Here is an 18,628-nt window from a genome sequence, read left to right on the forward strand (position 1 = left end):
TGCACTGAGGAGTTATACTAGTTCCTGTGTTTGACTGGGACTTTCTTTGTTTTCTCAGTGATTTGAAGACTTTCATTTCCTGAAAAATTATCTCCAGCCATTGGTTATATTATTGTAGAAAACATACTTAAGTGCCTAAGCTTTCTTCCCCCAACCCCTCATATGTTTTGACCATGTTGAGTCAGTCCCTGGAGCTATGCTTATTCACACCAGCATCTGACCATTTACGTTTTAGACCAACACTGAGAAAAATAAGTGCTGTAGCAGGAAAACCTGCTTTCAGATATTACAAACAACAGCAGCCTATTTCAAAAGTGCACGTGACACTAGATTCAGAATGCCCTTTCTTTCCATCTCCCGCCTACAGTTTTATCCGCACTTACCCACATCAGAACTTCTCTCTGTCTGCAGTTGAAAAAGCCTCTCCCTGCCTCTATTCCTCCTCAGACACTTCTTGACAACATCTAGTCTTACTTGGTCCTGTCCTCCCCTCTATCCTCCCACCCTGTATCTCCTTCATAATTCATCTCATGTTCAGAGTCTTTTTCTTTCCTTATTCTGCACAGCCAACCCATGGTGAGCATGTAGTCTAGACACTCCTTTAGCCATCAGTGCTCCATCTTGACTAGAAATCATGAGAGCAACTCTGATTTCTAAAATACACACATCTGGGCAGAGCTGCAAATGAGGAGTGAGGCACTCAGGGGGAGTTAGAGGGACTCCACTGCAAGGCAGGCAGAAGTAGGGTGAGGGAAGAGGGGAAGCTTGTCAATACTGCTCATTCACTTAGGTCTTTGGAGCATGAAGGAACTTGCTGACAGCACAGGAAGCATGGAAAGTAGCATGGTGAAAGCAGACAAACATCGCAAGCACATGACAGTGTGCCTCCAGACTGCAAAGGTAACTGTAGACATCACAGAGTGTGCTATGGTTGCTGCCTCTTGCCCATCTGCCCTGGCCAAAACTCGGCTTTGGCTCTCTCAGATCTGTTTGGGGAACTTTCCTGGCCCTGGAGATGAACAAGTGAGACTCAAAAAAATGGGTAAATTTTCTGCACAGAACACTGCTTCCAACAGTCAAACCTGGGACAGGTTTTCCTTCTAGGATTCAGCCTACAGAGCTGGAATGGTTTTACAACAAACACTCAGAATCACTTTTCTTTCCTGTAATTTTCTATCTATCTTATTCTATTTTACTGCAGTCCAGCGATGCAAGAAATCCTTGTCTGTGAACATCTGGAAAAAACACAGGTAACTTGAAATCAACAGCTCCTGCTGAGCAAGGAAGAAATGTACAATAACAATGTTGAAAGTGAAATTAATCCAAATGAATCCAAATGTATGTTTAAATCTCTTTTTACTTCTATTTAGGAAATAGTAAAAAAGAAAGCTGCAACATCAAGGCAACAAGGGAACTGACTCTGAATGAGAGCACTAAAACAGACTGCAATAAATTTGCCTTTCATTAGGGACTGCTCTAGTGTAAGGGGCTGTCTCAGAAAGAAAATAATAAAAATAATTTAAAAAATCAATTCGTTTTTCCTCTCTATTGATTTTTTTTTTAGTATATCTCTGGAGATATTCCACTTCAGGGTTTAAAGAGCTGTGCAATGCATGCAGTGGTTTGAATGAGACATCAGACAGGGCCCACTAATCTAGGGCTATTTCATTACTCAAAATCTAACAAAATCAGCTCATTTTTCTCACTTTCACTACATTTGAAGAGACTCAAATAAGCAGAGGACAGCCAGCCCGGAGGGGTTTGTAATAACGTAATGGTGTAACAGTTAAATTCTTTTGCTGCTTTTGCTGAGCTTATTCACACTGCATGGCTCCCAGGACCAAATCCTGCTCTGACTGAAGCTAGAGAGACATTTGCCACACATTTCAGAGAGAACAAAACCAGCCCTTCAGTCACAGCACCTCTGCCAGACACTGTTTCACACCCTGCCAAAATGTCAGAGCTTGAATCACTTCAGTAGCTTGAGCCATTTAAAACTGGACTGAACAAAGCCCTGGAGAATGAACTGCAGAGCAAAACCTTCCCTCGTTCCTTTCCTTACCTCTGACTCTGTCTCAGTGGGTTACACGGATAGCAATCGAAAACTGCAGAGCACTGACAGACATGGGGTGGCTGGGTGATCTGTACTGATGCTGCACAAGGAAGCTGTGAAAATAGGAAAGTAACATTCCCCATTCCTACCTATTTGCAAAATGTCCAAGATGAATTAAGTGAATCATAACACAAAGATTACAGAGCAACTGCCTTAAACGTTTAGAATAAAATACACCGAGTTTTGAAACGTTTCATGCTTGCTTTGAACAAGAGTTCATTTAAGTGCTTTTAAACTACAAAGCAAGGCCCTCAATGATGCCATTTGTATTGTCGTGTAGCAAATTTAGCTCACCAAAAAATGTTGAGGTGGAATGCCCATTCGGCCAGCTAAAGAGCTGCTTCCATGGTTAATCCAACAGAAGGAGCTGCAAAAGCTCAGGGGCAGTTTGGCTAAGTACAGCGATGCTGGTAATTCAATTACACTGGTTGGTCACACTGAAACCAAAGTTACTCTAGAGATACAGATCACACTGAGCCTGCCAAGGGAGCTGGCCCTGCAGAATTCCTTTGGTATGATGTACATCTCAGTGCTCTCCAAACCTCTGATGAGTTGCAGATTGTTCTGCAAGACCCAGGAAAACTTCATGAATTGATAATATTGCGTGATGTAGCAAATACAGCATATGGAACCAGATTCATTGTCTTAAGTGAGGGAGGTGCAAGTTGTGTAAGTTTCCTCTGTCTTCACATGCACTTTCTCCTTCCTACCTCCAGGATAACATGATAGCAGCATGTGAGCCTTTTCACAGAGCACCATAGCCCAAGATAAAACTGAGATTCCTGTCTAACTTGACTGGCAAACACACTCCAAAATCAGAGAAGCATCACATTGCACCAGTTGGGGAAGGATAACCTCTCTATTTTAGATAAAATGCACCATTGTAACTGCACTAACTTCTGCAGTGAGGTTTCTTGTCCTGAGTCTCACCATCTTGTCTGGGTTTGTTAACTAACAGTTTCAGGGCTAGCTATTTTGCTTTTCTTTTTGCCACGTTTTCTGGGATATGTTGCAATTCTAATCAAAGTATTCAATTCTTACCAAGTAATTAAATTCATCAGCATAAATTAATCACCAAAGCACCCTTCGAGCAGTGTTAAAGATGGGGAAAATGAGATAAGAGCTCACTCAACCAGTAGCCTGAGGCCGTGCAGCAAAAATGACTGCAATTATGCTTCTTGAATTCAGGAGTTCCCGTCTCCCAGCTCTGTTCTCAGACTACATCATTCCTTTAGACTGCATTTGCAATAGGAAATACAAATCTAGTAGAACAGACATGGCTCAATATAGACATACAGAAATCTAATCTTCAGCAGCAGGTGAACTACAGGGGAGACCTAACCAGACACATTGCATATGGTTGCTCGCATCAGACTGGCAGCCTCTGTCCAAAGGCTTTGTGTTAAAAGACAGTAATCCTGCATGAAGACATGACAGCAAATCTTACTCTGCTGGTGGTGGCCTTGTCCCACCCAGGAAGCAACGATGCAAATGGCTGCATAGAGAAAAAAGGCCTGGAGATTTAAGGTAAATCATTTTCAAAGGGCTGTTGCAGAAAGTGAGCCATCTGCTGATGTATGTGGACTGTGTTTGAAAGTGTGGGAAAGCTCCTTGCTCACAGGGAATCAGAGTTGGAAACATTTAGGTTAAGCAGCAGACAATGTTCCGTTGTGCAATCGCCGCATGGAGGATGTTTTGTTTTTAGCACATATGCCTAGACTTCTGGGAAGAGCACATCTAAGAATATGTCCTCATATTCAAGAGGACTGTGCTAAAGCAAGTGTTTTTCCCCTTTAATTTGTAAGTGGCTACAAAACAACGAAGCCCACAGTTCTTTACACTTCACAGGGAAGAACATACAAAGAGGTACTTAATCTCTTTCAGTTCAGCTCTTTCATTCTCATGGGTATCCAGTTGCAAGGTATCTGTATCAGCCTCCAAACCCTCCTCCGATCCACAAAGCAAAGTGTGTCCAACTGTAAGCTCTTGTTCTAACACGCTGTTTCAGACTGACCAGGTTTCAGCATGCAGGCCTTGTTCTGCATGAACCTGTTTGACACTGGCAGAGGAGCAAGATCACAAAATCCAGCAGTATTTCTACACTGAAACTCCAAGTAAGCACTTTCACAGTGCTGGGCTAATCTTACCCCTGATGTCTGAGATGTGGAAGGAAGTGACACAATTAAAGAAGGCACATCACTGAGGAGGATTTGAATGCTTCCTGGTTGGTCTTCCAAATAATTATTTCATGTGCTTCTAGCAGAAACTGGCTTGCAATTCAAGTATTATACAGTTTTCTTCATCATTGCAAACTGCAATTAAGGAACTGGATGGTAAGATATAAATCATATCACAGGATCAGCTAGGAAAGAATAGTGAAAGCAGACAATGCTGGGGATTCCATTTTTGTTCCCTGATTATTGCTAGGCAGTCTCAAATGCAAATTGATTAAAAAAAAAAGAGAGAAAACAAATGTATTTATAGAAAAGGTAATAAATTAACACCTGTACACTAAATTAATTTGTGAAATGTGCAAAATTAAAATGCCACATTTAGCTCAGTCACTTAGCAACAGCTGCTTCAGTTTAAGATGCAATCATTCTGCAGCTGTTTGCTGTCACCTAGGGCTGGAGCTCCCATCCCTCTAGCGAAGTCAGCAGAAGGAAATGTGTCCCTGCATTTTGGCTGCTCCTCTTTGAAGTCCAATGTCTTGACTCAAACGCATTGTTACTGACCATCTGTGAGCTGGGCTTTGTTGTCAGGCAGAAGCCCAGCACACACTCACTCTGACATCTCTCCTGTGAGGCAGTTACCCACATCAGAGAGGCAGTGCCAACAGTGATGTCTTAAACTGCCCCAGCAACACTCACCACAGTGTGTCCACTGATAACCTTAAGTTCAGACAAAAATGAGAAATGTGAATGAACATTAGGGTAAGAAAGTTTCTGCTGAATTTTAGCCACTATGTAATAACAAAATTAGGGACAATTAGGCCAAAATAAAGACTGAGACAACACAGCCTAAGGGCCAGGGCACACCCCAGGGAAAGGGAGCTGAGTAGTCTTGGGCTAAGCAACCTGACTACTTACATGCAACACTGCTCCACACCCTGGCATATTTTCTTGTTTCCTGATGCATAACTGTGTTTGTTGGGTGTGTGTTCAAATCAGCGTTATCCTTTGTAGGGCAGGTGTGCTTGGGGCAGAAGCCCTCAGTGAATGCAGACAAAGGAACACCTGCTCCAGTCTCCTGAGTAGAGTTAAAAGCAATACAGGAGCAGAGCTGCTTGCACTTGCTGAGATAGCATCCTCCTCCAAGAAGGAAAGCCCAGAGTGCACACGTGTGTGTACAGATCAAGATCAAGGCTTTCATCTGAAGGTTTTGTCAGTTCACAGAATGGCAAGGTCGTAGCTCGTAGATACCACTAGCACACTAAATAGAGGGGCCTGATTCTCTTCTGCCCACTGCCCTCCATGGTCATTCACCACACAGGGTAGGATATCAAGAGTTCATCACCTCTTTTCCTAACTTCTATTTTGTTCTGCACCATATGTATGTATGCATTTTAAAGGAACTGAAAATAAAATCACCTGCAGAATACATGCTACTATATTCAAACCACTACTAAGAACACTTAAGCTTTCATTAGCCTAAAGAAAGAAGTGCATGTGGTTCATCCATACTACAGGAGGTAAATTTCCTTCAGCAGACGGTTCTCATACATAATAAGTAGATGCAGAACAGAATATTTATGGGGAAAAATGAAAAAAAGTAAACAGGATCCTCAGATCAGAGATTGCCAGTGGCTATACATCTTCCTTTTTTTTTTCCCCAAATCCTGTAAGATAATATTATGACTAATAAGATCATAATCTCAGGCTGTAAGGCCCACTTAGTAAGGCAAAATAAATTTAAAAGCATAAATGTAAGTGGCTTGAAAATAAATTGGATCAGGGAGCAAACCCAACCCTCAGAAATGGCATGGGAAGTTCTCCATTTCAAGCTGTTCCCCTTCTTTTAGCCAGTTATTTTTTTTTTTAATTGACTGGAATTTTACAGGTGTTCACAGTGAGTAGAAATGCAGCTGCAATTACTTTTTTTGCAAGGGGTGAGGGATGCTGCTAGCAGATTCCTACTATAGAACAAATCTCGGTGCTCAGTCAAATGAAAGACTGATTTTTGTCTGGAAAACTTCACTGGACTGCTGCCAGAATTTACTTCTCTTATTGGAAGAGGCAGCTCAAGGAAGTGATGGAGTCAGCATTCCTGGAGGCTCTCAAGAAATGTGTAGATGTGGCCCTTAGGGACACAGTGGGCACAGTGGGGATGGGTCAACAGTTGGAATTATCTCAGTGGTCTTTTCCCACCAATGATTCTATGACTCTTTCCATACTGAACCTTTCCCTTTGGGCTGTCCCAGACACCTGTCTGATACTTAGCTCATCTGAAGATTGGAAGGGAACCTACCCAGTCCGAACAAGGAACCTGGATTTCCTGTCTACTTCCCAGAGCATTTTTTGAAGTGTATCTATATAGTGCTATCTAAATTCGATAGATAAATCCAAGCCTGACAGAAAATTTTCTCTTCTCGATCCACTCCACAAAGTATTTCCCAAAACAAGCTAACGAAGTCTTGCTGTACCTCTAACAGAAAACTCACTTTCTGTAGGCATTATACAGACAGTGCGATTTGCATTTGCCCAAGACCACGTTCAGCAGACACAGTGCAAGCACTCGTTTACTTTATTCAATCCCAGCCAATTCAGCACATCCAAACAACACAGTCCTCCAAAGCCAAGCAGAACCTACATGTATACTGTGACTACATCCCTGCACCCACAAGTCAGCAGCCCGGATGGCTCTTGGCAAACCCAGCATATGCTTCAGCCCCATTGCTATCTACCTATGTTTTTTCCACGTGTCTCTCCTCTTCCACCCGTTAGTTTGGCCGCAGTAGCATGTGACACATAACAAGAGCCCCAGGGACACAATCATGAACAATTCCAAATAAGTAGGGAAATCAGAACTTGCTTGTTTATGTCACCATTCTTGATGTAATCCTCACTTGAAGCTGACTCAGTTTTCTTTCTGGCAGTGTAACAGCTAACTCACTGAAGTCCTGAAAGACTTCATTCTTCTTGTGAAAAATCAGTTACTTTGTAGAATAAGAATACACCCTTGTGCTGATATTATCTATCTCGGTTTCCTCCTTTTACTTTTTGCCTGATCACCACCTGACTCTAAATTCCTCAGATTTGTCCTAAAGCCTTCTACTCCCATCAAGGTCAGATTAGTGGGTCTGAGAGGCTTACTCACTAAACTGCAGCTTGCTCTGCAAAGCGTCAAAGAAATATCACTTTTGAGACCTCCACTCCACAGATTCAGGTTTTCTTCAAAGTAATTTTCCATTTTGCTTGCAGTGGAGTCCCAAAGAAAGCATTATATGCCAGTGAAATCACAATGCTGAAGTGTTATTTGCACTTCAGTTGAAAGATAACGTTTTTGCTAGCTATGCCCACTATTTTTGCTTGCTGTGGTGTCGCCTACAGCAGGGGGAAGTCATTTCAAACATCAACTCGAGCATTTCTCCCTTGTGTAACAAAGTAATCATTTAAAGTGTGATCACTGGCACTTAACCACAGATCAAAAGAAAGCTGCTGACGGAACCGAAGTTAGGCAGAGCGCGTGAGATGACTTGTCTTGTTCTTTCAATTGGAATGGAAAGTTTTGATCCTGCAGCTCATCCACATGCCTGCACACTGGGCCAAATTCCCCTGTCAGTCACAAGTTCACATTTACATTCGAGCAGTTGCCCCAGGTGTCGTTCTGCAGCCTTCTATGCAAGCACACAAACCTACCATTTGTTTGTCTTTTAACTCAACCTCTTACTCAGGCTTTTAGGCTACAGTACAAAACTAAGTGGACATGACAGCCTCTCTATACCAACCACACTGAATAACTCTGTTGGAGTAGGCAGAGCCTGAGCTGCCAAGAAATGCACTGACTTCAAAGAGCTGCACCCAGACCTGAGACCCAGAAAGCTGAGGACAGCTACAGCAGAACAATGGCAAGCATCCACAGGGAGCAAGCTCCTCAGACAAGCTCCCTGACCTGAGAAAGCCCTGTTCTCCCAGCTCAATCAGATGACACTGCAGCACAAAGAACAAGACAGCCACACTGTCCTTGACCACCTGCCTGCTGGAGGAGACGAGTGCTGGTCACTCAAGTTTGATCAAAGGAGATGGTTCTGGCTGTTTTCTGTTACAAAACCAAGCAGCTTATCTAACACTAAGAAATCCATAGAAGCCAAAAACGTTCATGGTCACTACTGCATACCCACATCACTTTGAGCTCTGCAGGAAGAAGAAAGAAGAACAGACGTCTCCAAAACCACAGGCATTTCTAATGAAACAACATGAGAGTCTCCATTGTCCATTAGCAACACGCAGCCTGTAACACACAGCTGGGGAGTTCTGACACTCACCCGTGGGCCTTTAAGGATTTCAAAAGGTTTTCTATTACAAATTACTACTAACCATCTTTATCACTACAAAGTTTAGAGACCTGAGGCCATAACACAGCACAGTACAAAGATAACTTCTGTTCTGAAAAGCACAGACATGGACAAGTCAGGGGTTACCCACTGCTATCAGTGTTCTGAAAACAATGATCACATCCCAGCCTTCTCCATTGCTCAGACAGTAGTAACTCTGGCTGATATTCAGTGTTGTGACTACACAGCCTTACAGTCCTTGCCTAGAGGTTCCAGATCCTACCCCTATATGCATCATATACAACACTAATTAAAGGCACAGGAGAACATCACTGAATTTTGCAATTCTAACTATTCGAAAGACAGGAAATGCCAAAGTGAATATGCTTGCACCACTTTAATAAATACTCTTTGCAAATATGCCTTATAATGGATTTTAGTTATGTGATTTGGCACTGGTTTTCTACAGATCTCTACTTTATTTCGTTTACAAAACATCACTCACTTAAGGGGATAGGTGTCATTTGTCTTCACGAACCAAATTTAGGAAATCTGAATCTTCAGCAAGGTGAATCTCCCTTCAAAATACAAATCTTGGCATGGTGAATGTTCTAGATATTGATTTAGGTACCTCAGATGTGACAGTAATTCACCCTTTCTAGAAACAGCAGCTCAAATTCTTTTTCCTCCTTTTTTTTTCATGCATATTCCAATGCCTTATTCATTGTAAGCTGGCCAAACCTGAAGACAGAAAACATTAATTTATTCTACAGTTTTCTATTCTTTTCATCATGATAGAGCTTCAGCATTTCTTAATTTATTGTTAACAACCTGGAAGAAGTCAAATCTCCAGTTCTAGAGAGAACTGCTCTTATTCGGTCTTGGTTTCACACTTCTCATACACTCTGTCATCTTTTTTCTGTTGGTCCAATACATTTATCTCCATGCACACCAGACCGTTTAAGTAAAAGTCTCTACTCCCCCATAGCCATTCCAACACTTTCACAAGGCCAGTCCCAGTTTCCTGCTCACATCCCCTTCTTCCCACTACCTCCTCATCCAGTCTCCATCACTCTCCCACACACTTTTACTTTACTGTTGACGTTCAGTACATCTCCCCAGAAGAGGTGAGGACTCTGAAAAAGAGTCGTATTACTTGGCCAAATTTGGGTCAACTTTCACAGGCACAAGACTGACTCATTGTCTATCCTCTTGTCAAGCTGAAAAAGCAAAAAAGCATCTAACTTCTTAGATAAGCTGCTGCCAGTATTTTAAAGCTAAAAACAACCTCTTCTCTTTTCATACCAGGAGGCAAATGAATGGCTCTGTTTGAAATCTAAGGAGACAGTGGGGAGGAAACAGCCATCTAAGACAGGGATTTGGCTGAGAAACTTTACTGTTAACTAAAACTAAATAAGTAGGCTCAAACATAGGCCACATTACAACTGCCTGAGGGAAAATAATTACTTTTATTGCAAATGACTCTTTTTCATAGTCTCTGTATAAGCTGCCATCACCCTGATATGACCTCAGACACATTTCTGAAGAAACTTGCAAAGTTATGGTCCACTGACTCATGAAGTAAGTCCATTAGAATATTCTTAGCTTGTAAACAGGGAGGGAACTACCTTTTCACAGGTGCATGCTGAATAACTTGCCCAATGAGCTACACATATCAGATTATTTAGTATGTTTTGAATACACTGCATCTTTTAGCATCCAAGGGTACACTTGTTTTTTTTTTTCTACATGACCAGCAGCTGTCATTTTCCATGCATTATTACTGCGGTTCATTTCAAGTCTGTGTCTTGGAATTCAAAGTCTTTATTACCCTTCTTACAGGTTTGAGACTTAGCCTGGAGCTGAAACTTTTGCAAACACTGATGCTGAATCCTACAGCACCAAGACTGTTGAAGTTCTAGCTGACAAAAAATAGCTCAGATTGTCTCATTAACACATACTAAACATACAACCTTCTGCCTTTACTGAACCTTATTTCAGTTTTGTTCAACATGCAACTTATCAACATCTCCCACATCCTCAGCCAGTTTCATTGTACCCTTGGGCTGAAGATTCTGCCTAGAGCAGACTAGCAGACACTGCATTTCAGAAATCCTCTGGTTTAAATCATCCATACTAGCCTCATTAAGACTCAGTCTTTCCACTTAAATTTACTGCTCAGCGAAATCACACAGGGTTGCACTGGCTCAACCTAGAGAAGTGAACTAACTGGTAATTTCACTTTTTCTTTAACATTGTTCTCAGATTTCTTGGAGGCTGTTACTTTTCAGCAGGGGGAAGTATTACTCACAGTAAATGAGCCTGCAAATATTTTCACTATGAATCTGGGAACATAACTGATAATACAGTGGGAAAGGAAGCCTTGATTCATACATTCATGTTCTGTGCTACTAGAAGCAAGGGGACCCAAGGATCAAATAAATGTGTTTGGTTTTGCTTGGTGATCTTCTCTTTGCATGCCATACTTCTGAGCATTAACTTCTTCCATGTTCTCCAAACAGCAATGAGAGACATCCAACACTTTATTTGTCTTCATGGTACTACTGTCACTTTTCCCATCGAAGATTTTCCAACCAACTTTAAAACTGTCATTATTCAAATTTTATTTGCCACTACGCAGACCAGCAAATTGTGATGGCACTTGAGTCCAAATTCTCAATGATATTCCAATTAAATTGAAGTGACCTTGTTTATTAAGTTCAAAAACACTGAATGTTCAAAAACAATCAAATATTTTCCTAAGATTTCTGAAAACTCAATTCAGCACCATACTGAACTGTTTTTTGAAATCCTGAGGGTTAGAAATCAGAGAAGGTAGGAGAATAGGAGAAATGTGTGCCTAACAGGAGCTTCAGTTCTGGGGAACTGGTGGCATTAGTCTGCAGTCATGTTCTGGCTGAATCTGAACCCAGATCTTCAATTAAATGTGACATGGAAGTTCAGGGTTCAGAGACCTTAACGTGGCAACTCACAACAGGCTGCAAGTCATAAAGGAAGTAGAAACAGAATAATTGACAAGGGGCAGGCTTGAAACAGAAAGCTGTTTCAAAGACCCAGCATCTCAATGTCATCCTTCAAGTTACCCCTTATCTGTATTGAAAGTTGTTGCCTAGATTCTTAGTGAGGAAAGAGAAGTCTCTTGATGAGTGCCCCCAGCTTACCTTCATGAAAACTTTCAAAGCTCCACTTGACTCATCTGGAGCTTGGGTCCAGAGCAAACAGCAGAGCTATTGCTCAGTGTTAAGGCCAAGAATAGCCATGCAGCAGCAGCTGAAGGTAAAAAACAACAACATACAAAATCATATCCTGAGCACTGATTGCACTCACCATTCTTGAGATGGGTTACACTTTCTGATATCACAGTTCTCAGGTTGAAGTGGATGAAGGGAGTACCTGGGGCTGCAGGAACGTGGGAGTCTGGAGGTCTATCTGCTGCTTAGTTCCTCCACATAATCCACAGCCCCCTGACATCTCAGGCAAGGCATTTAGCTGTCTGTTGATTTAATAACTAGTAAAACAAGTAATTTTCCACTGCGTCTCATAACAAGGCCATGAAACATACTTCTACTGTTCGTGCAACACTCCAAGATTGCTGCTGTTAATAATGATTTGCATTCTATCAGTATTAGTGATCTCATCTGAGATCTAACTGTATCAGATAATCACACTGTGATGATGATCCACACATCCAAATGCTTACACTGCAAATAGCCAGGCAGAAAGATACAGACATTCAGAGGAGAGATCAAATTAAGACAACAACACAAAAAATGCAAAAAGGACTAGACTGCACTTCTGTTGACTACTTCTGCTGCCAATGCTTTTCTACCAACTCAACTCACCTTTCATAGCTGAGTTATACTTCTTCATAGATTTCCTTTCAGTAAATCTTCTCACACTGGAAAAAAAAAAAGATATTAAAGTATCCAACATAAGCAAATGTGGTAATCCTGCAAAGATAAATACTGTATCTGACTGAAATTAAAGAAATACAGTTGTGTTAATAAAGCTTTAATATTATTAAACTTTCAGAGCAATTATGAGAGTGGAATGATAAACAGCCATGATATGTCTGAGCACTAAGAGCAGCATCTGCATTCACATAATCTGCCACAGGGAGCTACTCACTCAATTCAATCCTCATGTCTAATGCTGAAGTTTTCCTTTTCTTCAGTTTCACAGCTTCGCAAAGAACAAATGAGGCTGATCCCTGATCAGCAGGGACACCAGAAAAGATGAGCTTACGAAACGTTCTCTCTGAAGGAAACCACAGAGGACATTGGCATGGCAGAGCTCGAACAGAATATGTAAACATTAACCAGGCATAAAATCAATCATATTCCTCCTTCCAAATCTTTCCTTTGGCATCAGACGAAGACAGCATCAGAGCCAAGTAAAAGTTGTGATCATTCCCCTTACACGTGCTTCTTCGCTCACCTCTGGTCAAACTTGCTGTTGAACTTGTCAGATTCAAATCCTAAGATGTGCTGCCTCCTCTTTTTCTCTTCTGTTCATAAAGAAAGCAAAGTTCTCATTTGCTTTTTATTTACTGCTACTGTATTTTGGAGGCAATAAGCAACACATGAGTCATTATCACTAACAACTGAGAGAAGGAGAACAAATGAGCTTGCTTCTTTCTCACAAAGACTTTGCTGCCATACTTGCTATCACATTTTTTCAGATAAATTCTTTCATACTTGTCAAGTGGCCATGATGTCTGATCGCAGGTTCAGAAGGGCACTTGGCAGGTATAGACATATATCAGTGAGACAAATTATACTAACATAAACACTTCACCTACAATTAAACCTTAACTGAAGGACTGCTTTGGTACCAAGAGCAAGAGGGAACGCAAATGCAAACCCTGCTGCTCACAACCCTGACCCATGAAATAAAAACCCAAACAAGGGTATGAATCAGCCTGAAAAGTTCTCACAGGATGTAAGTGTCCTGCGAAAAGACAGCTGGGCTTCAAGTTCTACTTAAGCCTGGCAAAAAAAAAAAAATAATACAAATGAACATTTAAATATATTTGTACAGAAATACTATTTTAAGCCTCTCTAAATATGGATGGCAATTTATTTGTTGGTTTTGTTCCTATGCACATTACAGAGTCAGAGAAAGGTAATCATCACTCCTAGCAACTGGAAGTCAATATTGTTTCTGTTCTGCAGAATGCTGCATTTTACTTTCATGTATTTTTCCCAGAAACACCCACAGATAAAAATATAACACAGCGATGACTATTTCTGTTGATCTGTGGCACTGTGCATGATAAACAGCAGCAGAGAATTCAGTCCAAATGTTGTTTTGGATATTTTTTGTCCAAATACGCTCAAGATTTAATCATTTTTACCTCCAGACCTTCTGTTGGTTTTTCAGCATTTGCAATTCTTAGAAATACATTTCTGTGTTATCTTATGTAATTAAGTATGACCGAGTATGAGCAATGAAAAAAACCTGCACACTGACATTCTTCAGGATATTTTTACATTTCTATCAGGTAGAGCTTTTTTTGTTTAAATATTAAAGTATGAGTTCAAACTGATGCTGCCCTTTCAGGAGTGGCAAACTACTTAAGATGAAGGACTGTACACTGTCCAATTGTTGTCTGCAAATGTTGGGCTATGATTTTGCTGGGTTTATCACTTCACTATCACAGATGAGGCTAACACTAATGCTTTGGAAAGGAAAGCTAAGGGTGTTCTGTATCACAGATCAGGGATCACTCACACACAGCTGCCACATTTCTCAAATGTCAGCCAGGTGATACTTCAAATTAGAGAGTTCATATCAAAACCTCCACTTTAAAAAGAACTCAACTTCAAATGGAATTTTCACAGTTGTATAGAAACAAAAATCCACAGGACAGAATCCATACCTTTAGAAGAATGCCAATTGTGTGGACACATCACATATCTGATGACAACAGAAGTTGTCTGACACAGAAGAAAACATACACACAAAATAACAACATACTGCAGTTAAAGCAGAAGGATCTCTGCATCCTTTCTATCCATACACGCATAATTAATCTTCAAGAGAAAAAAATGTCATTTGTCATGGAAATAATACTGTGCTACTGATTTCAAATCTACATATTAACGTTCCATCACAAATATTTATGATTAGACACAGATATATCTTATGCTCTGCATACACTTTAGCAACAAAAATTATTCAGCTGCTGTTGTGTACATATATGAAAACGCAGATTGCTTCCCACCCTGGCCCCTCCTCTACCTCCCACAATTTTAGGATTAATTATTTAAACCCTCATAAACTGTAGGTGAGTGAGACAAATACAATAATTTTCAGTTCCCACAGCACGGGATTTGTTCTCTTTTGCTTTAAATGAAGATTATCAGGCAAATAACACCACTTCTTGAGCAATGGTCAGCAATAGCTCCACGAAGTGTAGATTCCTTTAACTGAAGTTTCTGTAGAAGCACAGGCACTGAAGTGACAGACATCCCAAACATAACCAACAAGGACATTGTCTGCACCATTTAAGAATGCAGCCTTCCTCTCAAATGGGATTTGAGTCTCATTGCACTCCAGAAAAACCCAACCTTCCAAGAGCTCCTGAAATCCTTATCTCATCAGTAGATATTTCACCCAATTTTCCACACTTACAAGTGGGACTCCAAAATAAAAAAATAAAAAAAATGAAAGAAAAGAAGAAGGAAAGAAGGAAAAACATAAATGGGCTCTGAAAAAAAAAAAAAAAGCTTTGCAAAACATGCTCTTAGCTGTTTGTCTGTTTTAGTTTCTAGCTTTCTGGCTTACCAGCTTCTCTTCAAACCCAGGGATGTTAGATCCTTTCGTTCCTAAATGAAACCTGAAAGATACAACCACTGTGAATTCAGGATCTTGGTCTTAAGGGAAAAGAATATAAGAGCCTTTCACCAACACTGCCTGCAAGTCCTCATTTAATCACAAATCATCCATTTTTGCTCCACTTACATTCAGACTTTTCTGTTCAAATTTTATGTCTACACACAGTGCTGCAGTAATACAGGAACATTTCCACGACAAATAATATTGCGTTGTATTAATTTGTATGTTTCTTGCTTCATCAGAGATTATGAAGATGAGATCAAGGACAGGTTAGAAGTCTTCTTTTCTCATCTAATCATTCAAATACCATCACCTGATTTATACTTCTAAGGACAAAGCATTTCTCTTCAAAGCTAACAGAACAATCAGAAAACAAAAATCGTTGGTAGTTCTCATTTAAAGGACAAGGCAGCCAGACATAACTGAAGAGCAAATAAACCTTCTGACTCTCCGGTAGGAGGCAGTAAACTCTGGCAGCAAAGGGGAACAGATGGGTATAACAATGCATCAGGTGCTGCTGCCTAAACACAACAGGGTTTGCAAATGCAGACCTTCAGGCCAGTGGCTGAGCCTTGTTACTGACTCTACACACACAGATTAAACAAGCCTGGAATTGGTATCTGTCCCCAAGGCCAACAGCACGGGACATCCAGTGTCCATTTTATTGAGGCTCCTCAAAGACAGGGATAACACACAACCCGCTAAGTGGGGATGGCAAAAAGCAGATGGAAAGGGGTCATGTCCCAGACCCATACAGCCACTTGCTAAGAAAGCTCTGCTCGAGTTTGCCAGGCCTGAGTTCAACGAGGTTTTTCAATCTGGGTTGCTCTAACTACTTCTAGCTTCTGTATCAGGTTCCAGAGAGGTATGAAATACAGGATAACTACGACTGGGGAGAAATCAGCACAACAGAGAACACAGGGCACACAAATTCCCCGCTGAATACTTAAGCTGAACGACGCATTCAACTCCTCTGCATTTGTTTATTGGCATTGAAGTGTCTGGGAAACACTTTCCCAGTGTCTGCCAACATTTCCCTGCATTCTAGTGTTTGATCTTGCCCTGCAAAAACGATCCAAGAATTTCTGCCACGTCCGTGCCCCAAATGACTCAGCCTCCCATAGGAAAAGGAAGCAGATCGGGGAGTTCTAGGAAGGAAGGGAGCTGACCATACACAGAGCTGAGAACAGCTAACTGCATTACAGCTACAGAAAAAGCAGAAAACACAGCGGCTTGGGCAGAGAAATAGGAATACACACAAAGAAAACACAAGCAATGACATGCATGGAAGAAATAAAATGGAAGAATAGGTGGACTAACTCCAATAGAGGGAAAAGAAAACTGAGAGTATCAGAGAGAAAGGAAAATACATACAAACCTGTGCAGAGTAGGCAGGGAAATCTGGTACATGGAGGAGAGGGAAGGCACGAGGAAGATCTGGAATGAGATATCGAGCCAGCAGGGCTACAGGGAAGAAGAAACTGATGAGTTCAAGTCGTTCAGTTTACAGAAATTAAGAGATAAGTTCTAATTTATTTATTTACTTTTACGAATCACCAACTGAAGGACTCGCACCTGTATCAAGAAGGTCCAGATTCTCACCTACCAGAAGCAAGAACACAAAATTGCCATAGGACACCAAAAGCAGTTGCTCGGAATTACACTCCCATCTGGTGGCCAAAGAAAAAGTAGTGTTCCAGGAGGGCGGAGTCCAACCGATTGTTGAGGCTTGTTAGAAAGCAGGCTGTAGAAAACATAAGGATCTTTAAGTGCTGCGCAGCACCACGCATTACAGAAGTGAGAGGCTATAGGAAAGTGACAGCAGCCCATCGCAGCAGTGACATCCGTAGGAAACAGAAGTTGGAACGAATACAGTGATTACTGACGTTGCACATAAAGCTGAAGAAAATCAGGTGTCTCTAATCCTGCACAGAACTTCTCCCAGAAGTGTGTCTGAAGCATAAGGAAAGAGGCACTTCAAAGCTGCAGGGAGATGTTTCGATACAGGCTGTGAAAGTACGTGGATTTCAGGTGCTGAGATTGCTCAGTATTTGTAGCACAATCACATTTTAAGCCTTGAGAGTTAATAAGAATTCTTTCAATTATTAGCTTGTTTCCTAAAGCTACAGCTGCCATCTACCAAACAGTCACTTTATTATTACAATCCATAATTCTAATGTAGCATTGCTCAGTTTCTTCCAAAACCGTGGATATAACAGATTTTTTTCCCCTCTACTACAGTTGTAGAGCACAGAAAGCCACTACTGAGAAAGGCAATTGCTTTTTCATAAAAGTGCTTCAGGACTCAGGCCTTATTGCAGTTGTTATGTCTCCTGCCTTGCCTCACACTTCTTCATGCCTAATCTTGGACAAATAATAAAAGCCAAACATTAACCACTCGACCATTTATTCCTTTCCCTTCTTTACGTTATCACTGCTCAGCTGTTGCAGAGACTTTCACCCCTATGCTTTAAAACATCCCTATTTCTCATAGCCAAATGATCATCTTGGAAGGCAATCCTTCTAAATACTTGTCTATCCAAACCTCTTAGCATGAGATGTCTCAACAGCCCAACATTTCAGAAAGCAAGAATCACAGGTCACACCAGGTCACACCCTACGTAAGAAATGATTCTGTGTTTTGCAGCTTTCACCTTTATGGTAGACTGACCTTCAGCTAAAAGCAAAGGTTTGCTTTTGTTGCTGGGAAGCAACGTATCTGTGCACTGCTTACCTGCAAGAATTAATTTGTGCAGGTCTTGGTCAAAAACGATTCCTGTGAGGTGGGGGGAGAGTCGATCTTTGTTCCACCTCGTGGCAAAAAAATACTGGATCGTGATAGCACTCCACACCTGCTTCTCTTTGGAGGTCATAGAGTCGTTTGACTTGGAAGGAACTCTCAAAGGTCATCTAGTCTGACTCCCCTGCAATAAACACAAACATCTACAGTTATATCAGGGTGCTCAGAGCCCGGTCCTACCTGACTACCAACGTTGCCAAGAATGGAGGCATCCACCACCTGGAGGCAAACAACTCCAGTGCTTCATCAACCTTATAATAAAACCCCTTCTCCTCATATCCCATCTAAATCTCCTCTATTTTAGTTTGAAACAATTTCCCTTTGTGTTATCACCGCAGACCCTGCTCAAGATTCTGCTCCT

This window comes from Cyrtonyx montezumae, unplaced genomic scaffold, assembly GCF_038088225.1.
Source record: "Cyrtonyx montezumae isolate F1298 unplaced genomic scaffold, pur_monq_1.0 scaffold_12, whole genome shotgun sequence".
In the NCBI taxonomy this organism is placed as follows: domain Eukaryota; kingdom Metazoa; phylum Chordata; class Aves; order Galliformes; family Odontophoridae; genus Cyrtonyx; species Cyrtonyx montezumae.